The sequence below is a fragment of the Onthophagus taurus genome, chromosome 3 (assembly GCF_036711975.1).
Source record: "Onthophagus taurus isolate NC chromosome 3, IU_Otau_3.0, whole genome shotgun sequence".
Taxonomy (NCBI): domain Eukaryota; kingdom Metazoa; phylum Arthropoda; class Insecta; order Coleoptera; family Scarabaeidae; genus Onthophagus; species Onthophagus taurus.
This window is the reverse complement of record NC_091968.1, coordinates 20,274,055-20,301,365: the sequence shown is the minus strand read 5'-3', so window position 1 is coordinate 20,301,365 and position 27,311 is coordinate 20,274,055. Positions and strand designations below refer to the sequence as shown.

The window sequence follows — 27,311 nt, the reverse complement described above, 5'->3', positions numbered from 1 at the left end:
GAAATCTTCCAATTTGAATTAAAAGTATTTCCCAAGGAAGATCTCTTTCGGCGATTTCCTCTTTGGATTCCTACTCTACACCCAGCTTTCCAACAAACGTTTTCCCCTTACAACTACGTTTCCCCTACACACCACGTCCCGTTTCTGTTCTCTCAAAATCAATGAGCAGCATGCGCGAGGAGATCCTGGGCCACGACCGGGAACCCTTTTTGGATGGTGGGGGAGGGAACGCCGGTGGTCCATGGCTGGATTCTGCCTGGACAGTCCACGCCTAAGGGTGTCCGGAGGCGCGCCTGCCGAGATCACACGAGTTATCTGCTCGCCACCCCTCTTTTTCGGCTCAACCCGTCTGTAAGCTCAGGACAAGACTTGACAACTTTTTCTCGGTATTTGAGTTGGTTGAGTAGTGATGCTGTGTGCTAGTGATCATCCGGATCGCCCCGAAAAAAAGGGGGACCTTCGGTGGCCGACCAAGGATGCTAGCAGCTGAGGTAAGTTAAACATTTTTTTTAAACAATTTCCTCAAAGAAAATGAGATTAAAAAATTTTTTTAAATAGGGTGGTTTTAATGTGAAAATCGCGCCGGAAGCGCCTTGTTTACCCACCATTTTTCTCCTTGATTCTTCGACCTACATGCGAATAGATTGTTTTTATCACAGGTTCTTAATAAGTTAATTGTTTGAAACGATTTTGTTATAATCTTTTTTCGTGGGGTGGTTTTGTTGATGGTTTGGTACCCGCCATTTTTATTTATTATTCGTTGAGATGTTGTGGGGGAATGTAGGTTATGTTTTTATATTTTATGGATCTTACAGAGAGAGCTTTTCAAAGCTCTCTTTAAGTTATAACCTGAGCAACGGGGTTATTATGTATCATTTTTTATTCAGTGGGAAAAAGAAATAAGGTGATGTGCAAAGAATCTTTATGAATATTATAAAAATATTAAAAGATATCCAAGGTGGGCTTTTAAAAATGTATCTAAAGAATTAGTCTAAGACGGTGAAGACAAAATCTACTTAGTAATTATTTGATTTATTGCAAGAGTAATCAACTAGTACTGCAGTAAGTAGCCTAGAGTGTAGTATAGAGGTGTGGCTAAATTCAAAATGTAGCAAAGTAAGTTGGCAACTACTAAGTTTAGTAATGGGTAACTTTTTGTTACGTTTTGCAGCTGTTAAAAATTGGCAGATGTTGCTCCTTTTTTTGATGATACAACTTGCATGAATGCCCTTTTAACTCAAAACAATAGCTGCCATCAATGGTGCGAAAAAAATTACAAAGACGACGCTGGTTATGGCTTCTGCCTATTTTATGACTATCTTATGAATTTAATTCACAATCAGTAGTTTAGTAAACTTAGAAGTAAGGAATTGTTAGACATAAGTCGAAGTCATTGAAGACATCGATGGAAAAAGGAAAAAAAAAGTGAATTAAACCATGATAAATAATAGAATCTAAATTGTCAGTAAATCCAGAATGAACAGAAAAGCTAAGCCGGTAATGTTGAAAATTCCAGAAAGAAAAAAAAAGTCTAAACAAAGCTGGGATAAAACTAGAAAGAAAGCTAAAAACTCGGAGTAAACCAAAAACAAGGCATAATCTATCATTTGACAAAAAAGCTGCAAAGAAGAAAAAAACGATTCTGAGAAAAAATTAAATGAACCCAACTAGAATCAATTTTCTTGCATTTTTCTGTAAAGATACTGTAAAGAAGAAGTCTAGTATCACGCTGTACAAATTAAAGATTTCAGACTCTAAGAAGCAATCTGGTAGCACGCTGTGCTGAAATATTAAGCAGAGATATGGTAATACATGGTACAGACACTAAGATATCTGGTATCACCGTATGCTGATCATAGATTCTATATTTCAAAGAGAGATTTGGTATTACATTGTGCAACTCACTGGTTCTCTACACCAACAAATCTGATATTATAATGTGCTAATCACAGATTTTAGACTCCAAGAGTAATTCTGGAATCACGCTGTGGTGTTTACATATTGCAGATTTTCAACAAAGACATCTCGTATTGCATTTTGCAGCTCACAGGTTCCAGACATCAAGAAGCACTCTGATATTACTCTGTGGTTTGGTACCCGTCATTTTTATTTATTATTCGTTGAGATGTTGTGGGGGAATGTAGGTTATGTTTTTATATTTTATGGATCTTACAGAGAGAGCTTTTCGAAGCTCTTTTTAAGTTATAACCTGAGCAATGGGGTTGTTATGTGTCATTTTTTATTCAGTGGGAATAAGAAATAAGGTGATGTGCAAAGAATCTTTATGAATATTATAAAAATATTAAAAGATTTTTAAGGTGGGTTTTTGAAAATGTATCTAAAGAATTAGTCTAACACGGCGAAGTCTAAATCTACTCAGTAATTATTTGATTTGCTTCAAGAGTAATCAACTAGTACTGCGGTAAATAACCTAGAATGTAGTATACAGATGTAGCTTAAAATCAAAATGTAGCAAAGTAATTTTAGTAATGGGTAACTTTTTGTTACGTTTTATAGCTGCTAAAAATTGGCAGATGTTGCTCCTTTTTTTGATGATACAACTTGCATGAATCCCCTTTTAACTCAAAACAATAAAGTTGCCATCAATGGTGCGAAAAGAATTACAAAGACGACGTTGGTTATGGCTTCTACCTACTTTATGACTATTTTATGAATTTAATGCACAATCAGTAGCTTACTAAACTTAGAAGTAAGGAATTGTTAGACATAAGTCGAAGTCATTGAAGTCATCGATGGAAAAAGGAAAAAAGTGAATTAAACCATGATAAATAATAGATTCTAAATTGTCAGCATATCCAGAATGAAGAGAAAAGGTAAGCCAGTAATGTTGAAGATTCCAGAAAGAAAAGAAAGTCTAAACAAAGCTGGGACGAAACTAGAAAGAAAGCTAAAAACGCGGAGTAAACCAAAAACAAGGCAGAAAGATAAGACATAATCTATCATTTGACAAAAACGTTGCAAAGAAGAAAAAACGATTCTAAGATAAAATTAAATGAACCCATCTAGAATCAATTTTCTCGCATTTTTCTGTAAAGATACTGTAAAGAAGAAGTCTAGAATCACGCTGTACAAATTAAAGATTTCAGACTCTAAGAAGCAATCTGGTAGCACGCTGTGCTGAAATATTAAGCAGAGATATGGTAATACATGGTACAGACACTAAGATATCTGGTATCACCGTATGCTGATCATAGATTCTATATTTCAAAGAGAGATTTGGTATTACATTGTGCAACTCACTGGTTCTCTACACCAACAAATCTGATATTATAATGTGCTAATCACAGATTTTAGACTCCAAGAGTAATTCTGGAATCACGCTGTGGTGTTTACATATTGCAGATTTTCAACAAAGACATCTCGTATTGCATTTTGCAGCTCACAGGTTCCAGACATCAAGAAGCACTCTGATATTACTCTGTGGTTTGGTACCCGTCATTTTTATTTATTATTCGTTGAGATGTTGTGGGGGAATGTAGGTTATGTTTTTATATTTTATGGATCTTACAGAGAGAGCTTTTCGAAGCTCTTTTTAAGTTATAACCTGAGCAATGGGGTTGTTATGTGTCATTTTTTATTCAGTGGGAATAAGAAATAAGGTGATGTGCAAAGAATCTTTATGAATATTATAAAAATATTAAAAGATTTTTAAGGTGGCTTTTTGAAAATGTATCTAAAGAATTAGTCTAACACGGTGAAGACAAAATTTACTTAGTAATTATTTGATTTGCTTCAAGAGTAATCAACTAGTACTGCAGTAAGTAACATAGAGTGTAGTATACAGATGTAGCTTAAAATCAAAATGTAACAAAGTAATTTTAGTAATGGGTAACTTTTTGTTACGTTTTGCAGCTGCTAAAAATTGGCAGATGTTGCTCCTTTTTTTGATGATACAACTTGCATGAATCCCCTTTTAACTCAAAACAATAAAACTGCCATCAATGGTGCGAAAAGAATTACAAAGACGACGCTGGTTATGGATTCTGTTTATTTTATGACTATCTTATGAATATAATACACAATCAGTAGTTTAGTAACCTTAGAAGTAAGGAATTGTTAGACATAAGTCGAAGTCATTGAAGTCATCGGCGGAAAAAAAGTGAATTAAACCATGATAGATAATAGAATCTAAATTGTTAGCCAATCCAGAAAGAAGAGAAAAGCTAAGCCAGTAATGTTGAAGATTCCAGATAGAAAAGAAAGTCTAAACAAAGCTCTGGCGAAACTAGAAAGAAAGCTAAAAACGCGGAGTAAACCAAAAACAAGGCAGAAAGATAAGACATAATCTATCATTTGACAAAAACGCTACAAAGAAGAAAAAAACGATTTTAAGATAAAATTAAATGAAGCCACCTAGAATCAACTTTCTCGCATTTTTCTGTAAAGATACTGTAAAGAAGAAGTCTAGTATCACTCTGTGCAAATTAAAGAGTTCATGCTCTAAGAAACAATCTGGTAGTACGCTGTGCTGAAATATTAAGCAAAAAGGTATTAAGCAGAGATCTGGTAATACATTGTCCAGACACCAAGATATCTAGTATCACCGTATGCTGATCATAGATTCTAGATTTCAAGGTGAAATTTGGTATTGCATTGTGTAACTCAATGACAACCATTGAGTTGCACTCTGATATCACACTGTGCAGATCATAATTGTATCAATCGTACTTCAAGAAGAAATCTCGCTTAACGTTGTGTTGATCGTATGTCTCAGACTTCAAGAAGAAGTTTTATGTTACATTGTACAAGGTACAGACTTCAAATACCTAGAAGATATTGCATATTACAGGTTTCATACTTCAAGAAAAGATATGGTATCACACTGTGCTGATCACAGATTTCTGATTCTAAGAAAAAAAACCTGGTATCATTTTGAACAGACTGCAAATTCTAGATTGAAAATGTCGTCTAATATCACATTGTTCAGATTACAAATTCAATATGCAAATTATAGATTCCAGGCTTCAACAAGAAGTCTGCCAATACGTTATGCACATCACTGGTTGTAGACATCAAGAAAAAATCTGGTATTATACTGTGCAAATTTCAGCATATGTATAAGTAAAATAATTTTCTTATGACACTGGTGAGGAGATCAGAAAATTCTAGATTGAAAAAAGTCGTCTAATATCACATTGTTCAGATTACAAATTCAATATGCAAATTATAGATTCCAGGCTTCAACAAGAAGTCTGCCAATACGTTATGCACATCACTGGTTGTAGACATCAAGAAAAAATCTGGTATTATACTATGCAAATTTCAGCATATGTATAAGTAAAATAATTTTCTTATGACACTGGTGAGGAGATCAGAAATTTCTAACTTAGAAATGAATTCTATATTCACAATGTACATATTACAAATTTTAGACTCCAAGAAGAAGTCTTGCGTAAGAGATAAAAGAACCACGACTCGATAAAGTCGCAAAAATGTACTGTAACAGAACTTTACCAAGATAGTTTAGCTCTTACCATATTATTATTCATGATAACCATGGAAATAGATCAAGAGGAGCGTCGACTAGAATTCATTCTGTCGAAGGAAGATATAGATATTCCAGCTGCAAGTTTCTTTCTCGTTTGTACTAATGAGGTTGTTGAGGTAATGATATGAATTCGGCATTCTGCCATCTTATTGCTAGTTATCTTGATCACACTCCATAAACTTGGCCTATTTCCAATTCGCACCAAGTTGCATAGAACGATATTTGGAAATATCAGGCATGATTTTGAAAGATGTGTATTTACTGGCCATCCAATATTACTGTCGAAAATCAGACACAAAATTTATTATAAAGCTTTCTATCATATATATGATTACAGGTTGTTGGAATTTTGATTGTACTCTGGTATTAGAAGAGCTTTATTCTGGCGGATTACCCAGAGAGCCAAAATAAGCAGGGAACATCGGATATCTAGGATGCAGAAAATTTAAATGGTTCAGTTATATATCATAATGTTTCAATTGGTAGTGATAATCTTAGAAGAATCATTTCCTTCAAGAAATAGTTTTTTGTCTGAGCAACACATCCTTATGGAAGAAGCTGAAGATCTTGAAATATAGGGATACTGTAATGTGGTAGAGTAAGCATGTCCCAACCAATAGAATAACAACTTAGAAGATTACTTCATGAAACATCTTCGTAGTGTAAAAGTTCTAGGAAAGTTCTTGTCATAAATTCATTCGCAACCGCCGGAAGCTTAATTATGCCATATAAGAACGCAGATTTGATGTTACTTTAATGCATCGTTTTGGAAATAGGAGATTTCACTTATTCAGGAAGCTGTTAAGATCATACAGATGAATACCCATTAAGCCATGTGTATCTTGGCGTATAACTTGACTTCATCTATCATAGTTTAAAAGATCTGTCCCCTTTTTTAAGAAAAACAGTTCTGTAGCTATCGGCGACATTGATGCATAGCTAGATTTCTTTTTAAATCGATATGTTGTTGGTCAACAATATCACTATTGCTGTTAATCAAGCAATATGTATGAAGAAAACTGATGCGGTTATGGCAGTCTTTCTCTACTCAATAAAAAAATGTTGAAAATTTATTGAAAGTTATCGAACTTATTAAACAATTGTGTACTTTTTTACCGCCTTGGACTATCATATCAAGGCAGTTTAAGACAAATTCAAAAATAAGAAGCTGAATTTTGCATTATGAAGGGAAATCTTTTTCGCAACATAGCTTCACATACTAAAGTCTTATTTGTATCTTTAGAATGTTTACGTATCGTGTACTGATAGATGTATAGGATGAGGTGAATAGCCACTTAACAGTAGAATTCTTGAAAAACATCGAATTTCATCTTCAGTTGTATTTTTTATAAATGAAGACATCATTCAGTTTCCCACTCGCCTATTTCATCACGAGTATGCATAACTTCTACTTTTGTGCGTAACTGATTACCTGACAAATTATTTATTATTTTATTTTCATCTCTCGAATCTTGGGCAGCAACTATGTCATTAATACTTTCAAGTGAGTTGACTTACTGGCTTATTTTGGGTCACTCCTGGTGGACATAGGGCAACAATAAAGGCCATTTTCTTACGTTTTTCTCTATGTTTTCTCAGTGTTAGCTCTACAATACGTCGAAATTCATTTATTCCACGTGGCCAATGTAGAGTGTCGTCCGGATAGTACAGTGTGTTAATTAATTATCGTACTCGACGTCATCATTACAAGTATGCAACCAATATCACAGTATTTTTATTGCAATACGCGATTTGCGTATGATGCGTATTGCGCAGTGATATTGGTTGCATACTTGCAATGATGACGTCGAGTACGATAATTAATTAACACACTGTATAAGAATGCTTGAAAACTATTACTTCCCATTCTTTCATTAGGATATGGGAGTTATGTTCCAAGATTTATTTACATTCTTAGAGAGTCTTCAATTCTGCCTTGTTGCTTAGCTTACTACTATCTCTGGCTCTGGCTCTGGCTCTGGCTCCGTCTATTATTATCTTTTTAAATTCATTGTCATAATGGATAAAATGCTAGGCATCCCAGTCACAGCTCTATAATTTAAGCTCGTTTTGAAAATTTTAGTCTAAAAGGCTAAGATCTAGGTATTGGCTTCTTTATTGCCTTCAACTTCCATGATTTTCTGCTATGATTTTCTCATTTCTGCTCCATACTAGCAAAAAATGAGGTTTGATTAGAAAATGGATACTTTCTTTGAAAATTTCTTGTTTTATTGAATCCTAAATTGATTAATGCTTTTATGCAGCAATTTTAAAATCTAACAGTTTTTCTGTTTAATCAAATTTAACGGCTAAACATAATTAATCATGAAATCCGCCCACAAATTCATCAATGGGACCTGATTTCTTGTCCTCAAATTGAACCGACTTCCTCCAATTGAACCCAACCGAACCAACCATCCAATAATTCATCAATCATCGATTCACTGAACAATGAAAGCGAAACTTCATAACGATTATAAAATCGTTTATGATAATATTTGTTATTAATTTCTATTTTCGATTTTATTGAATTTTAAATTTACTCAAAAAAAAATATATATTTATTGTATTTTGTAAATCAAAGTCCATAAAGAGAATCGAAAAAAAAAATCAAATAAAACCACCATAAATCGAGGGTAATATCTTTCGAATATTGGCTGATTTAATATTTTGAGTCGTTTTTGAATGGGTTCGGGAGGTGCGAGTTTTCTCTTGTCGTTGTGGGGTTGACACAATTTTTGGTCGACCCCGTCCTAAATCGATTCGGGGAGGGTAACGGGAGCGGTAGCACCATCAGCAGGAGAAAGCACATTCCAGCGAACGCCGAGAGGGGTGAAAAATCGGACCAAACTCCCCCAAAAACTGCCGGGAAGCAGAACAAATCCCCCCGAAGAACGAATTCTCTAAGAGAAGAAAAGGGGAAAAAGGACATCCGGTCCGGTCAAATTCAATTTATCGGTGGGAGCAGTCCTTTTTAGAAGTTCTTGTTTCGTATTAATCCTGTTTTTTTTTATTGTTGTTGTTAGGTGGGGTTTCAAACGAGTATTTCAAAATATAAAAGTATAGGGTGATATAGGTGTTGTGAAATGAAAAAAATACAATTTATATGAATTTGTAGAAAACAGTTGCACATAAAAAAAACAAACAGCACTATTACTACAAATTACTAAATATTTTACTTATTTAAGCATATTAGACATTTATGATATTTAGAATTACAAATTTTGCCAGATTTTTTACATTTGCACTTATCAGACTCGCATTATCCCTTACACATCTGATATAGACTAAATACAAGCGTACTTGTTCTGGTGCTGATTGGGTTGCTTATAAGGAGCTGAGGAATTTTACTACAACCTGCATTAGAAGAGAAAGAAAATCGTATCTAGAATATTTATATCAGACGTTTCGGGGTGCTGAATTGTGGAAACAGTTGAATAATTTGGGTATTTGTGGTACGAAATGTTCACAGCAAATCCCTGCTCATTTGAATCGACCAGATGAGGTTAACGATTTCTTTATTGATTCAGCCCCTTCTTTGAACCTTGCAACTCGTTTCAATTTTAATGACTTACCGCCTTTAAATTTGATTCAAACTAATTTTAAGTTTGTCTTTGTATCCGAATCTGATGTAATAAAAGCTATTTCCTCAATTTCTTCTATACCTTTTCAAGCACAAATTGGCACTAATCAGAATCAAAATGACATTAGTCAAAATCAAATTGGCAATGTCAATTTCAAATTGGCATTAGTCAAAATCAAATTGACAAAAATCAAAATTAAAATGGCATTAGTCAAATTGGCAATAAACAATATCATATTGGCATTACTCAACAAATTTAGCACTAATCAAAAGCAAATCGGCATTAAACAAAATCAAAATGACATTAGTCCATATCATATTGGCACTTATGAATTTTAAATTGACATGGAAATAAAATTATATATCAGCATTAAATAAAATGAAATGGGCAAAAACATTTTATTGACTTACAAACACAGTAGATAACAATTATATTACTTAAGAAAGTAGGCAACGTTATGTTTTAAATAACACTCTTAAAAATTTATATCTTGCATATTCAATGCAGAAGGGATAAATCGTTGGATGTGGGCAATAAACATTGCGCAATTGGCAACAGTAATCTTATCCATATTATTATGAACGGTGTTCTCTAATTTCTGCATTCGATATTCTGTTTGAGTCAGATGATCCCGGTCAGCACCAGCCAAGATGTTATTTAGCTGTACAGCCATATCTGCTTTTACTCCTGCTTTTAATGCAGACCACGCTTGTTCAATAGGATTAAACATAGGGCTGTACGGACTTAGTCGTAAAAGTGTGTGGTGTTCAAATTCGTTTTCTGCAAAAACCTCTTCAATAGTAGAGTGGCATGGAGCATTATCAATAACTAATGCAACTCCAGTTTGGTAAAGGCCTTGCGCTCTTCTTAGGCATTGCCTCACAAATTCATTTGCTTCCGGCTTCTTGAAAGAGCCCCGACGTAGTTCGGAATGAATTAGCCCCATGTTTCCAATGCATCCTATTAGGTGAATATTCGACCCTCTGCAACCTGCAGACACTGTTGTGCAGCGAGTCCCTTTTTTTGAACGACCCTGAGTCCGCGATATGAACAAATTAAAGTTTGTCTCGTCCATGTATATGATAGGTATATTTTGTGCTTGAAGATCCAATAAATTTTCTACATAAATACTCCTGCTTGTTTTCGTTTGAATACTATTCGCGTTCTCTGGTTCTCTACGAGCAGTCTTCAAAGTAAACGAACGCATTCGTTGGAGACATTGAGTGCAAAATCTTCACGGATTTTTTCACTCAGTCCTTTAAGAGTAATTTTAGGATTTTCTTCGACTGAACGTTCCATGAATTGACGGTGCTCATCAGTTATTTTAGCTCTACGTTTACCTCCTCGCTGCTTTTCCGGTTGTTCTTGGTTGTTAACCCATCGATACGCGGTTCTTTTTGGCACCTGTAGTACGTTTGCAAGATTACGCCAGTCACCATTGGCATTATACAAAGCGCAAATCTGTGTCCTCAGATTTGCAGCAGCATTTTTCTTTAAATAAGGCATCTCGTGTGAATATAATAGTTGAAATCTCGCAATAAATTACCATAAACTTGACAATAGCCGATAAGTTAACAATTGTTTGACACCGATTTGTACATTTATTTTTCATGCCATCTTGATATTGTTTGGTGCCAATATGATATGGACTAATGTCATTTTGATTTTGTTTAATGCCGATTTGCTTTTGATTAGTGCTAAATTTGTTGATTAATGCCAATATGATATTGTTTATTGCCAATTTGATATTGACTAATGCCATTTTAATTTTGATTATTGTCAATTTGATTTTGACTAATGCCAATTTGAAATTGACATTGCCAATTTGATTTTGACTAATGTCATTTTGATTCTGATTAGTGCCAATTTGTGCGTGAAAAGGTATAGAGCTGCCGGCGCTGATAATATCAGTATGAGTATGTTGAATACGTGTCTTCCATTTATATTACCCTACTTGACACATTTACTCAATGTTTGCATTGACACTTTCGAAGTACCTGATTGTTGGAAGTTGACAATTGTGGTTCCTATCCCAAAAAAACGTGACCCATCTGAGCCTAAAGATCTGCGGCCGATTAGCATATTGCCAATTTTATCTAAAGTTCTGGAAAGAATTATGTTTAATCAGTTGCATCAATTTGTTCAACTTAATAATGTTTTACCGAAGCATCAATCTCGTTTTCGTAGAAACCATAGCTGCGGTACTCAAGGTAACTAATGATATTTTACAAGCTCAAAATAAAGGATTATGTAAGTTGGTAGTCTTGTTGGATTTTAGTAGGGCTTTTGATAGTGTTTGTCATGACTTGCTTGTGGAATTGTTAAAGTATATTGGCTTCAGTGAATCTGCTTTAAACTTAGAATCGTGATGCTTTGTCTGAATTTCGCTGTTTGAGCAAGGGTGTACTACAAGGTACTATTTTAGGGCCTATTCTATTTTCTTTATATACATCTCAAATCGTTAGGGGGTTAAATCATTGTGAGTACCATATGTATGCGGATGATTTGCAGATGTATGTTTCCTTTGATCCACGCGTTGAGTATTACGAATATGCAAAAAAACAGAATATCTTATAAATTGAAGGAGGCGTAATGGCTAAATATCGTATACCATAAAATTATAAACTATAAGGAACCACAGTATCTCTACCAACTGATAACTTTCCGAAATGATGTTCACCGAATAAATACGTGATTTCGCGGAAGACCGGTCATACATATTTCAAATAACTTCGAAATATAATGAGGTGGACGATAATTGCAAAGGGTTCTCACTAGGAAGGTTTAAATTTACACCGAAAAATTATTGTTTTCTTGAACAATGTCTACATGGGGGCAAACGCTGATCTGACATGTTTTGCAATCTTGTTGTTGTATCTAGCTGTTGCTTTTTAATTTTTGGCCGAGTCATATTTTTCTTTTTTTGTTTCTTAGGTTAGTTAGAGCAGCTGTTCTAACTAGTACAAGCCTAGTAAGAACTCGCCTATTTTCCTTTGTATGTTTTTTTTTTATACAATTAAGCTTATTTTCTAGAAATAGAGAAAGAGATGTCTTCCTAACGCATTCTCGAAGTGATATTGCTAGATTATGAATTGATTTCTGGTATACAACTGCGAAAGTCTTCCTGGTTTCGTTCCTAACTGATAAACCTCTTCATTTTGAACTTCTAATATCACCGCTAATAAATTTCGGGGATCACTTCTTGCTTAGTCAACGTCTGGTGTTCGTAATTTCACTGTATCACTAACTTTACCAGTTGGAAATTTAAGATTTGAAATCTTCAACATTTCCTTTGCTTGTAATTCTAAACCTTCTTTAGCACTCATTCTATGTTTTCTTACTTGCTCTTACCTGTATAAAATATCTGTCTGGATTAGGGCCATTTTCTTTCTGAGTCTTAAAATTAACTTCAGATTGAGATAGATCGTTATTGTCCATATTAGAAACATTTTCTATTTCGCTATTGGTGCTTTCGGAAGCCTTATTAACTGTCTCGATTAATGCCTCAAGTTCTTCTTCAGTTCTAAGATGTTCGATAGACTCATTCGGGAAAGAAGACAAATTTTGCAGGCGTCCCAAACATTGCTTCATAAGAAGAACACTTGATGCCTTCATGAAATGCTCTAGTTTTCATAAGTTGCACAAAACGTAACTCTTCGGATCATTTAGTGCTGTGATTGCTTTCCAAACAAGAACTTTGCATATTTTCAATATCCTGGTTTGCACGTTTAACCGAACCTTGAGTCTGGCTTTGCCTAGGTTTTGCGTGCACAATTTTCAGATGCGGCCACATTGCACAAGCTTCTTCTACGATTTTCTTACTAAACTCACGATCGTTGTCACTTTGCAGTACACTGGGAGTTCCAAATATAGTAAAAATATCAATTACGTGATATGCAACCTCCTCTGTACGTTTACTTTTTTTGGCATGCAACTGTACGAACTTCGTCAAGTGGTCTTGATAGACTAATATAAACTTAAAGTTATATTAGGTCCACCTGGCATCTTGAGTTCATCTCTTGAAAGACCATTGGCCTAACAACAAGTCGTTTCTTAGGTACCTTGGTTTTTTTTTGCCAACTTTCACACAATTTTAAGTAAATCATGTAGTAATGTTTTTGTACTTTTTTTTGAAGTTCTTTTAACATCCTGTTTCTACCACCACGGCCTATTAATAACTGTACCTTTTAAATTATGATACAAACTTCTTCAAAGTACACGTAAAATCTAACATTGGAGCTACCTTTAGTTACTACCTTTAGTAGTGCCTACTTTCATTACATCGTATCGTTTAGTCTTTGATAATCTTCCAGTTTTTCCCAGTACTTTTGTTTTTACTATTATTCACTTTTTTTAACAAAGCAACATATCTTTCTTTCGTCAGAAAACCACTGTTTGCTTTCTTAGTATCCATAATATTAATTAATTTGGAATTAAAACGCTCAAGCATACCAGCCATTATTGAATATTTTATAAAATACGAGAGGCTAGCGAAAAAACGTCTAGATGCAACGAAATGAGACCTACTACTGAAATCACGTGGTTGTCACGTGTTGATAGAAGCCAAGCAGTTGCACAAACTGAACGGATTTTCGTAAACTTAGGGACTTTTATCCAATTTACCATTACGAGTTGGAAATTATGCAAACAAACCGGTTAATTTGGTAAATTATCAAAAATTTATTATATTTACTAAATTTAGTGGTGATTATGCATAATTACAGATTAATCATATTTACCATAACATAATATATATATAATATACTGAATATAGGGTAAGTATACGTTGCTCTTTAAAATATTGTTTGCAACTTTGATTGGATTTAAGATTGCATAGCACCCTCAGTGCCCTTTTTGAAAAAGGAAAACTCTTTCTGCTCTGTCCCGACATTGTTTTGAGAATGTCTTTTCTTCGTTTAGTTTTAGCCCTTTTGCTCAAAACCATTCCTTTGCAGCTACTAATGTTTGATGGGTTTTATTTCGCAGACCATCCAATGATGAATTGATATAAAAGTGATGTCATCCGCGTACAATCACACACTGTCATTAGGCACAGAATAAGGAATTTCATTAACATAGATTACGAACAAAACAGTACCTAGGATGGACTCTTATGGCACTCCTACATTAATATCATACATTTTAGACAGAGTTCTATCTATTATTACCGTTTGTGTCCCATTAGATAAATATGAAGTTATCGATTGCCTTGATAATAGATTCTATGGTCTTCACTAGTAATAGATCGCCCTTTTATATCTAGGATGAAAATTTTGAAATTGCAGGCAGAATCGCTATTGGTCTATAGATTGCTGGATTCTCCAAATGTCCCTTTTTGTAGATAGGACATATTTTAGCAACTTTTAACTCGTCAGGAAAAACACCATGTTTCAAACATGCATTTTTTAAATATGTTATACATTCTGCCATCGCAGGTATGACTTTTAGAAAAGCCGTCGAAATTCCATATACAGCGGCGGACAAAAGTCTACATACACCATTCAATTATATTTTGTTTTGCCGTGTTTTGTTTCCTCCAAATCAATTCCAAAAAGGTTGTACTTCGACTCGTCAGTAAACAAAACCTTGGACCAGAAATCCATTCCCTTGTCGACATAAGATTGAGCAAATTCTAGTCAAAGACGACGATTCTTTTCTGAAATCAGCGGTTTTCTGCTGAAAAATCCATTATCCCGTAGAACTCTTTGTACGGTTCTTGGATGTACAGACTTATAGGTACACTCAAGATGTGGTCAGCTAATTTTGGTGTGCTAACTCTAGGGTTTTCGCTCACTTCTTTTAATATGGAGCTTATATCTCCACTAAAAAGTTTCTTTGGCCTGTACGAACTTTGCTAGCAATGAATCAGTCTCATTGTATGGATCCTTTTGCAACTCCTACTTTATTTCTTTAACGCAAGTGCATTGTATGTACACTTTTATCGTGTTAGTTTTTGCATTGTTTGTTGATTTTTTCATCTTATTATGTTTTACAAAAACCTAATAAACTGCGGTAACCTTGTTTTTGTCAGTAGGTTTGAAAAAGTATGAACTACTGTTTGCTATGCAAAACATTTCTTTCGTCAGTCATGTTTATTTGATCATATTCTACGGAAGCCAAAAAGGAAACAAACTGATCTGGTTTTACTTTTAATTCTTGTTTTTTCTTCTTACAATTAGTGTACTTTGTCTCTGAATTTATTATTATGTCTGCTTATTGTCTGCATTTAGAATCACAGCATTTGCTCATCACATTTTATGGTAACTTATATCAGCCTTAGAGCCAAACAGTATTAAGTCAATTTGTTTCAATTTTTGAGGTTTTGATTGACCTTTAAGTGTTTTTTCCGCTTTTTCCAATGGTGACGCGTATTAAGTCAAGTTTCTTCCCGTTTGCTAGTTAGGTGCAGATTATTGATATTAAGTCCTCTATTAAACAGAACCAAATAGTATTAATGGTTTTTAATACTCTTTGGCTCTAAAAGATATCCAATATTTAGGTTTTAAGTCCGGACTCAATACTGTTTTGTTTTACTGTACATTAGTTGTTATAATATTAAGTCACATTATTTTCAAATATTCATCTTGTAAAACTAGACATACGTAATTGTCGGATCGAGATAGGTAAGCTTCCGTAAGATTTATAGACATGGTATGTGAAAGACCGCTGAAACAATGATGTTCTATATTTAGGTGGTATGATTGTAGGACAAAACTTGGTTGGATATCTTCCGTCATTTGACTTAAATGTAATTTTGTCATAGAGGTATCATGGAATCCGTGTCGTGATTATTTTGTGAAACAATAACAAAATAAGTAGTTCACGTCTAGAACTCATTTTTAACCAGTTCACATCCTTCAGCCTGTGCGATACTCGGTCATACTTCCTGATACCAAAGATGTAACGAAGGCAGCAATTTCGTACTTTCTGAATACGATAAGCCGTATCTATGTCGATCGCTGCGTGGTAAATGGGTGCCATATAATTAAATTGTGACAAGACGTAAGCATCACATAATCGTTTTTTGATATTATATGACAAATAAGCTCTATAAGGATATAATTGCCTAAGATAGAAATAAGCTTTCTTTATATAATCATTAATGTGAACACGATATCTAAAGCTATTATAAAGTGTTAGACCCAAGCACTTCACATTATCCACACGCTGCAAAGGTATATTTCCCAAATTTAGATCAATATGAACACTCTCTACAGAACTTCCAAAGCATATCCATTGCATAGATTTGACAGGGTTAACCTTCAATTGATGAAAATTAGCAATCTTATGGATAATTTGTAAATCTTTATTTAAATTTGTCTCCACATCATGACTCTCGCCACGATGAAATGATTGGTATATTTGAATATCATCAGCATACATATTAATATTAGAAGAGGACAAGTTGGCAGCGAAACTAGAAGTGTAGAGTGCAAAGAGAACCCTGCGGAACACCTGAACCAGCAATAACTTCTTGCGATTCCCGATCACCAACTCTTACCTTTTGTGATCTACCTGTTAAGTAGTTTTGTATTAGTGCCACGACCTAGTCCCAACAACCCCATTATACAAATGTGTGTCAAATGCCTTAGAAAAATCCAGAAGTACCACCGCTGTAAGCATACCTTTGTCAGCTGCAGCCAAAACATCATCAGTGAGTCTTAGCTTTGCTGTAGTGCAACTATGATCAGCACGAATACCAGATTGCTGAACTGGTAACAAGTTGTTCTATTCAATATAAGGGATTAATTGATTTTTCATTACCTTTTCCCAGATTTTAGACATAGTTGGCAAAATACTGATCGGACGCAAGTCCCCATAATCAACTGGATTCTTTTTCTTTGGTAATGGAACCACAACAGCCCGTTTCCATTGATCAAGAAAAATAATTTCAACCAAAGAATTTAAAATGTGTGTCAAATACGGCAAAATAACAGGGCAACACATCCGAAGCATACTAATACCAACCAAATCAGTCCCTATTAAAAAAAAGCTTATAACCGTACGAAATGAAAATACATTGGAAGTGAAAGCTGCAAACTCTTTATAGCAATCATCAGTCTCGCCCAACGTAATATCGTCAAGGATATCTTCAACGCCATGAAAAAAAAACTATTTATGCCATCAGGATTCTGCAACTGTGTGGGTAGTTGACTGTTATTATGAGTCATAGAATTAATTTGCAAATGTTTCAAACCACCCCATCTCTGCTTAGAGTCGCGTTTGGTCAAAATGTATTTGAAATAAGCTCTCTTTTCATTATTAATAGCATTAGTAGTAAAGTTTCGCAAGTCCTTGTAATAGTTCCAATGTGAGACATTGCCTGTCCTTCTGAATTTTAACTTTGCTCTGTCTCTTAGGCGCATCATAAACTTAATATTATCTGTTAGCCAAGGAGCACTAGGCTTTGTGAACTTGCATAAACGTAAAGGAGCATGAACGTCAAAAATATTAATTATTTCATCAAAACTATCAAAACTAAAAAAAATTGTTGATGGTTATTTTTAGGAGTACAGAAGTGATTTGTATGTTAAATGAAACATAAAAGATCATAGTTTATGGTATCATATACATATATAAGCATTTTATGTATAAAATTCGGAAGCTAAACAATTTGAAGTAATTGTTAGTGAAAGTTGATTTTGTAACTTGTCGAAAAGATCAAAACTAAAAAAAATCGTTGATGGTTATTTTTAGGAGTAAAGAAATGATTTTTATGTTAAACGAAAGAGAAAACTTCATATTTGATGATAACTTGTATAAACAAATAGATTTAATATAAAAAATTTCGAGGAAAAACAGTTTGAACTGAATTGTTAGGTTAAGTTGATTTTGTAACATAACAAAAAGGACAAATTTAAAAAAATCGTCTAATCTGTATTTTTAGAAGTAAAGAAGTGATTTGTATGTTAAATAAAACATAAAAGATCATAGTTTATGGTATCATATACAAATATAAGCATTTTATGGATAAAATTCGGAAGCAAAACAATTTGAAGTAATGTTAGTGAAAATTGATTTTGCAACTTGTCGAAAAGATCAAAACTAAAAAAAATCGTTGATCGTTATTTTTAGGAGTAAAGAAATGATTTTTATGTTAAACGAAAGAGAAAACTTCATATTCTATGACAACCTATATAAACATAAAGACTTAATATAAAAAATTTCGAGGAAAAACAGTTTGAACTGAATTGTTAGGTTAAGTTGATTTTGTAACTTAACAAAAAGGACAAATTTAAAAAAATCGTCTAATACATATTTTTAGGAGTAAAGAAATGATTTTTATGTTAAACGAAAGAGAAAACTTCATATTTTATGATAACTTGTATAAACAAATAGATTTAATATAAAAAATTTCAAGGAAAAACAATTTGAACTGAATTGTTAGGTTAAGTTGATTTTGTAACTTAACAAAAAAGACAAATTTAAAAAAATCGTCTAATCCGTATTTTTAGGAGTAAAGAAGTGATTTGTATGTTAAATGAAACATAAAAGATCATAGTTTATGGTATCATATACAAATATAAGCATTTTATGCATAAAATTCGGAAGCAAAACAATTTGAAGTAATGTTAGTGAAAATTGATTTTGCAACTTGTCGAAAAGATCAAAACTAAAAAAAATCGTTGATCGTTATTTTTAGGAGTAAAGAAATGATTTTTATGTTAAACGAAAGAGAAAACTTCATATTCTATGACAACCTATATAAACATAAAGACTTAATATAAAAAATTTCGAGGAAAAACAGTTTGAACTGAATTGTTAGGTTAAGTTGATTTTGTAACTTAACAAAAAGGACAAATTTAAAAAAATCGTCTTATCCGTAGTTTTAGGAGTAGAGAAGTGATTTGTATGTCAAATGAAACATAAAAGATCATAGTTTATGGTATCATATACAAATATAAGCATTTTATGCATAAAATTCGGAAGCAATACAATTTGAAGTAATGTTAGTGACAATTGATTTGCAAAATCAATTGTCATATTCTATGACAACCTATATACATATATAGATTTAATATAAAAAAATTCGAAGAAAAACGATTTGAAATGAATTATCAATTATGTTGAATTGAAACCAAAACACCTAGAAAATATGGGTTTTCACCAAATTAAAGCTAGAACCTTCTTTTATAACTTTAAAAAGTTTAATTAATTAATTCTCAATACTTTCTTCGAAAAGAATTTTTTAATTAATCATGTCAAAATTTTTACAATTATTTCCAATCTAGGTTATGTTGACTTTATCAATTTATTCCAATAAAACCAAAACACCTAGAAACTGTAGGTTTTCACCAAATTTAAGCTAAAATATTCTTTTATAACCTAAAAAAGTTTTTCACAGAGAGTTTTTCACACACCCCATTTTTCATTAATTTATTAATTAGATTCACTCTTTTGTCAGCGAGTTTTATGTAAAATTTTTGAAATAAAACCACGACACCACAAAAAAAAAACCGATGTTGAAACACAAGAATGCTAATCGATTTTACTCTTAGAGAATGTAAGAGGTCACAAAAGAACGTAGACAACGCATTCACAGCTTTTAATTCAGTCTACACGAAGTCTTCTCTCGTTGTCCTCGTCCTTCCTTTCATTCATGAGTTCCACTTTACACCCTCGATGAATTAAACATAACGGTCACCTTTTTCCTCTTATTTTGTGGTTTATTTTAACCCCGCCGTTGTATTTCTGCACTTTGTTGTATTAAATTTTTTTTTTAAACTTAACAAAAACCGATTTGATTTGATTTGATTTAATTAATTTTCTTTATTGATGAACTCGCCGAAATTGAAATAGTTTTTATTATATTTTTTTATCGCGAACCTTTTTTTGGTATCCCTTTTTTTCGATGTCATAAAATGAAACGGATCGGTCGTAAAAACTAAATCAAATAACTTAATTAAACGATCAAAAATTTTTTTTTTTGGTTTTATAGTCGTCTCGTATTCTAAAGATCATTTAAAGTTGTGTCTCATTTAAAAGAAAAAGTAGGGATCAAATGGAAGATGTGGGTGAGACATTAGGAGAGTAAAAGAAGAGTTTGGAAAGTGTAATCCCTTCATTAAAACTTTCCGATGATGTGACGTTAACTTTTATCCTTAAATAAAAAAAGAAAAAGGAGAGTAGGAGAAAAGCAGAAAAGGAAAAGTTATGGTTGGTGATGTAAATAATAATTTTATCGGTCATCGATTGAAATACGAAACTGTTTTTAAACTTTTTAACTTTCAAACTTTAATTTATATCGTTCCATAAACGATGTTTAACACCTCGAGGTCTGATCGTAAACTCTCGGTGTCTGGTGAATATTTAAAATTTACTAAAACACGATTAACCTTTTAACCCTAATTGCATCCCTTCTCTTAGCTTACTTCCTCTTCTCCCCACAGTCATCGAAGATGCGAGAACGATTTCGACAGCCCCCTCTTCATATGTACACGTTCGCTTGCTTTCCCATTTCCCGTCAAAACAGCAAACCGAACCTATGTCAACACTAGAAATCTACCACAGAATAGGACCACAAAATCGAACCTCAAAATTGGAAATTCAGTATAAAATTGTTTTAGAAAAATCAACAAAATAAAAGAAGTGAGTTTGCTCATATCCTTTGCGGTCTTTTACAATTCACGTCTCATTGAAACGAGAGTTTCGAAATTAAAGACCACTCTGCCGGCGGGCATAAGTGGGACGTTTGCGGATTCGTACTCGGTTATGTCCGTTTGGCACTTCCGGTACTTCCCGGTTCGGTTAGCAAAAAGAGCCCCGGGATCGATGCAATTTTGACAGGACGGTCTTTGTAAATTGGGTCAGAACATGTTAAACGATACACCTGACTGCGTGCAACAACAACAACAACGCTTGTAATAGAATATCGAACCGCTATGTTGTAGGTATTCTGTAAGATTTTTTTAATTGAAACGTTATTAAAGTATCTATTTTTATACAGAATATAATAGCTTTGCAAAATTACTTTGAGTTATTGAATTTACTACTGGGAGTTGTAGAGGTTGTAAAAGAAGGTTTTAGCTTCAATTTGGTGAAAATCTAAAGATTTTGGGTGATATGGTTTTATTGGAAATTTATTTATTTATTTACATATTATAAGCTGAAACCCCTAGTGATAGGGAAATCAAAAAATCCAAGGTGTTTTTGGAATTTAACAATCCATTGCTGTACAAAAGCATGAAGGAATAGTTTTTTCCAGTAAATAGCTCCAGTAAGATAATGCATAAGTGGTTTTAGAAGTCGATAGCAAAATCATAAACTGCACATTTTACGGTGACTACACTGCTGCAGATGTGGACAGAACGTTTAGACAAGGATGAGGGAACAGATATTGTGTATAAAATATGAAGTTTTTACTCCTAAAAACATTTCATTACTCCTAAAAGTAAGGATCGAGGCATTTTTTTAGTTTTGCACTTTCGATATGTTAGAAAATCAACTTTTACTAACAACTACTTCAAATTGTTTTTCTTCCGAATTTTATACATAACATGCTTATATTTGTATATGATACCATAAACTCTTTTATCATAATCTTTTATGTTTCATTTGACATACAAATCACTTCTCCACTCTTTTTTGTTAAGTTACAAAATTAACTTAACCTAACAATTCAGTTCAAACTGTTTTTCCTCCAAATTTTTTATATTAAATCTGCTCGTTTATATAGGTTATCATAAAATATGAAGTTTTCTCTTTCATTTAACATATGCATCGTTTCATTACTCCTAAAAATAAGGATCAACTATTTTTTTCAGTTTTGATCTTTTCATCAAGTTACAAAATCTACTTTTACTAACAATTACTTGTTTTTCTTCCGAATTTTATACATAAAATGCTTATATTTTATTATCTAAAACTCGTCTGTATTATTTCTGAGAATTTCTTCTGTATTAACAGAAGATAGATTGTTTTTACTAACAGAGATGGTATTGTACACACCGTTATTCAAAAAAATTACATCCCCTGTAGCATTGCCACATCCGGCTGTAATTATCGCATTTTCATGAGGGATCACCTGCTCGCTATTAGAGGCCGGATATATTTCCATGGCGATCTCGGCATCAGATATTATCTTGCGTGTTATCTGCCACAGAAGCTAAAAGGAATCAATAACAAAACTTGTTGTGTTCAACCCATGTAATTTTTTAATTAGCGTTCTTCTCGGTCAAAAGTGAGGTTATAAGAGGCTTTTCAGATATTTTGTTGCACTTGGCTTGTGCTTTTTGCCTCTTGATGTCATCATGTTGACCCTAGTCACTTATTAAATATTAAAGCAATGAAATTATCAAGTATTTCCTGTTAACTTCGTGAACAAAATAATGTGACTTAATATTATAACAACTGATCTACAGTAAAACAAAACAGTATTGAGTGACTTAATACCTAAATATTAGGTATCTTCTAGAGCCAAAGAGTATTAAAAACCATTAATACTATTTGATTCTGTTTAATACAGGACTTAATATCAATAATCTGTATCAATCTAGCAAACGGGGAGAAACTGAAACGGAAAAAAATATTTAAGGGACAATCAAAACCTCAAAAATTGAAATAAATTAACTTAATACTGATTGGTTCTAAAGCTGATATAAGTTACCATAAAATGTGATGAGCAAATGCAGTGATTCTAAATGCACACAATAAGCAAAAGGCAACATTGGAAATAATAAATTCAGAGACAAAGTACACTAATTGTAAGAAGAAAAGTAACATTAGATCAATTTGCTTCTAAACTATGATCTTTTATGTTTCATTTCACATACAAATCACTTCTCTACTCCTAAAATTACGGATTAGACGATTTTTTTAAATTTGTCTTTTTTGTTAAGTTACAAAATCAACTTAACCTAACAATTCAGTTCAAACTGTTTTTCTCGAAATGTGTTATATTAAATCTATGTTTATATAGGTTGTCATAAAATATGAAGTTCTCTCTTTCGTATAACATAAAAATCATTTCTTTACTCCTATATAACAATAAGGATAAACGATTTTTTTTAGTTTTGACCTTTTCGACAAGTTACAAAATCAACTTTTACTAACAATTACTTCAAATTGGTTTTCTTCCGAATTTTATACATAAAATGCTTATATTTGTATATGACACCATAAACTATGATCTTTTATATTTCATTTGACATACAAATCATTTCTCTACTCCTAAAAATACGGATTAGACGTTTTTTTTAAATTTGTGTTTTTTCTTAAATTACAAAATCAACTTAAGCTACCAATTCAGTTCAAACTGTTTTTCCTGAAAATTTCTTATATTAAATCTACAGGGTGATTTATAACATAGGGAGCAGACTAAAAAGGTAGGTACTAGAGGTAAAACTGAAGAGATTGTCTTAATAATGTTTTGTTAAAAACTTAATAGTTATACAGGGTGTTCCGGTGACTCGGGGCATAAAATTAACCTCATATACTAGAGCAAAAATGATGACGATTCGTGAAAAAAAATTATTATAAAAGTCTTCAAATGGCCAAGATATGGGCCATCAAAGTTCAGAAATTTTAACACATTTTTCTAAATATTTTCAATACCATTTATGCTAGAGCGTTGAAATTTGGTACAGGGTAAACAAATATCAAGCAAAATCATTGAACCAATTTTGACTTTGATCGGGCGGCGGCAACCATGCTATACAGGGTGTCCCTAAAATTTGTTTGCTCAGAACTTTTTTGTTCACTCGTAACCCTACATTTATTTTTGTACTTTTTAATAGAAAACTGGGGGCAAACTGGGGGCAACTTATCAGCGAATCTACTCCTTGTCCAATCCACCGTCCCGGAAAACGTTCCCTCAGAAATTTTTGGACAGCCTGTGTGCTATGCGCAGGAGCACCATCATGCATATACCACATTGCTTGCCTTGTGTTTAAAGGAACGACATCTAAAAAATCATCTAATTCCTCTAAATGTCGCCTGTATGTATGTCCATCCAGCCTTGATGGCAAGAAAGCGGGTTCAATAATTACATCGCCCACAATGCCAGCCCAAACGTTAAGAGAAAATCTCCATTGTGATTTCCAAGTTTTCTTAAATCTTGGATTTTCGTCCGCCCAACTATGTAAATTTCTCAAATTGATGATTCCATCTTTAGAAAAAGTGGATTCATCTGTAAAAAGCACTTTTTCTTAAAACTGATCATCAATTTGGATTTTGTGCTGCATTATTTGGCAATATTGCAGTCGCAGTGGGTAATCAGCCAGTCGAACATTCTGAACTTTGTAACAATGAAATGGATAAAGCTGTTGCTCGTGAAGAACACTCCAAACAGTTGTTTTTGAAGTTAAAAAATGCCTCGCCATATCCAAAGTACTAGCTGTAGTATTTTCTTCTACGTAGTCTAGAATATCTTCTTCTAGTTCGGGTGTTCGGACTGATCGTACGTTACCGTTGTTAGTAAATTTCGTCTTAAACGTCTCATTTTCCCTTAAACGGGTTTCAATCCTTAAAAATGTTTTTCGATTGGGCGCTCTGCGGTTCGGAAATTTCTCCCGACCATTCCCCTAATGTCAAAATCATGTCAGTTTGTTCACTAAATGTGTAACTCCATTTTGAACACTTAAAATTAATAAAAACTTAACTAACAAAACACTATCGTTTGTGTTTAAACGACATAAACAAGTTGACAGCTCAATTTGTTTTTTTTAATTGCCATGGCCAACCTTGACTTTTTCGAAGATTTTTGTTTTTTAATGTTACCATTGAAATCGAAGCTTAATATTTTCGCGTATAACTCGAAAACGATCAATGTTATCAAAATTTTCAAAGACTGATAAAAGTTTCTAAAATAAATTTTCTATTAAAAAGTACAAAAACAAATGTAGGGTTACGTGCGAACAAAAAAGTTCTGACCAAACAAATTTTAGGTACACCCTGTACAGCATGGTTGCCGCCGCCCAAAAATCAAAATTCAAAATTGGTTCAATGATTTTGCTTGATATTTGTTTACCCTGTACCAAATTTCAACGCTCTATCATAAATGGTATTGAAAATATTTAGAAAAATGTGTTAAAATTTCTGAACTTTGATGGCCCATATCTTGGCCATTTGAAGACTTTTATAATAATTTTTTTTCACGAATCGTCATCATTTTTGCTCTAGTATATGAGGTTAATTTTATGCCCCGAGTCACCGGAACACCCTGTATAGATATCGCATGTTAATTTTTTGAATAATTTAATGTCCATTTTTGAGATATTCAGTAGAGAACAATTAAAATACTTGTCAACGCCTTCCTCATTTTCGAAGAAGCTCTAAAACTAGACAATTTATTATTTCAGTAGTTTTGTTATTTTAGATAATACGTAATTTGTTAATAGAAATAACAGATGTTAATTTATGAAACGTCTAATAATAATGCTTTAAATGCAAAATTACAAAATCTCTAAAACAATTATTTAGCTACTCTAAAATTGCAGCCGCAAAGGATAATCAGCGGGAATCAGTCCTTGCACCTTTTGCAAATGGTAGGGGCATAAACCATTACTTTTCAATGTACGCCAAAGTTCTGGGAAACTTCGAGTTGGTGAGAAATTTGACGAGTACTGCAGTAGTATCTGCATCAACAATTTGTAGAACTTCTTCTTCCACATTCACTCCATATCTGTTTGGTCTACCGCCACCAAGACCTTTCTTAGATTGTCTCTCTTCCCCGCTGGACTAACTGAAGAAAATTGTTTTCTGAAGGCATCTGTCGATTTGAAAATCGTTTCAAATACAGATCTCTTGCATGTGCAGCGTTTTCTCCAGCAGCTTCATAAACAATAAGCACATCAACGTATTGATTTGTAATAGTTCTAATTTTGACGTTAAATGACATTGTTTATTAACTGTTAAATGACATGTTCGCTGCTAACAAGTCAACTGAATTGGCAGCAATAAAAACATGGTATAGTAGAAACCACGAGAGCTGGGAGTGACTTGACGTTTAAAAATGGTATGAATTAAGATATGGACGTACGACTTAGGTTATTTCACCACATACATTTAAATGTATGTTAGGTTAGTAATGGAGTTTATATGTCAAACATTGTCAAATTTAGGAGAGGTTAAGCAGCGAAAAATCGTTAATATTAATTTATAATAAAATTTATGTAATTATTTATTTATTTATCAAATACTTTAGAAGGTTATTTACAGGTCGCAAGGGATTAACCCTTTGTGTCCCGACGGTACTTTAAAGTACCGGTAATTTTAAACACTCATTTTAAACTGTAGTTATCTATTCGGCGTATTTAGAGCTGTCGGTACAAGAAATAATCTGTATCAAAAACGTCGCAATCCGCACTGTAGGATTTTTAGGTACACTTTAAACTTATTCATCCAGAAGTGAGGTTAGAAGTTTAGTGAAAAGTGGTGCTGTTGAATTTTGTTGTTCAAGAAGGTATTTCTTTGATAAATGGTTATTAGGTGTGATTATTACAGATCATTTTAAAAACTAAACATTGAGCTTAAATTTAAAATAAGTCTCATTCCTTAATTTTAATAAACATGGTTTCTAAGAATTTTTAAATTAGCATCTTTTTTGACTCTTTTAAATGTAAGTGTTGTTTCAACATTTTTTTTCTTAATATTTTTCCAATCCAACCCAACAATTATTATACATCATTTTAAAGAGAAAGCTTTGAGCTTTAATTTAAAATAAGTTTCATTCCTTAATTTCAATAAATACGGCTTACAAGAATTTTTAAATTAGCATCTTTTTAATATTTTTAGGTTATTCGAAAATGTAAGGTTTGTTTCAAATTATTTTTTCTCTATATTTTTCCAATCCAACCCAACAATTATTATACATCATTTTAAAGAGAAAGCTTTGAGCTTTAATTTAAAATAAGTTTCATTCCTTAATTTCAATAAATACGGCTTACAAGAATTTTTAAATTAGCATATTTTTAACATTTTTAGGTTATTCGAAAATGTAAGTTTTATTTCAACTTTTTTTTTCTCTATATTTTTCCAATCTAACCCAACAATTATTATACATCATTTTAAAGAGAAAGCTTTGAGCTTTAATTTAAAATAAGTTTCATTCCTTAATTTCAATAAATACGGCTTACAAGAATTTTTAAATTAGCATATTTTTAACATTTTTAGGTTATTCGAAAATGTAAGTTTTGTTTCAAAATTTTTTGTCTCTATATTTTTCCAATCCAACCCAACAATTATTATACATCATTTTAGAGAGAAAGCTTTGAGCTTTA

General features: G+C 32.9%; 1 protein-coding gene across 3 annotated transcripts in view; it reads left to right on the top strand.

Moving 5' to 3' along the window:
- The first annotated feature begins 247 nt into the window (after positions 1-247).
- LOC111416560 (muscarinic Acetylcholine Receptor, A-type) overlaps positions 248-27,311 on the top strand; it is a 115,533-nt gene continuing 88,469 nt past the window's right edge. For all 3 annotated transcript variants that reach the window (XM_023048619.2, XM_023048617.2, XM_023048616.2), the window contains exon 1: positions 248-491. The gene's annotated coding sequence lies outside the window, so the exon portion shown is untranslated. The remainder of the gene's footprint in view (positions 492-27,311) is intronic.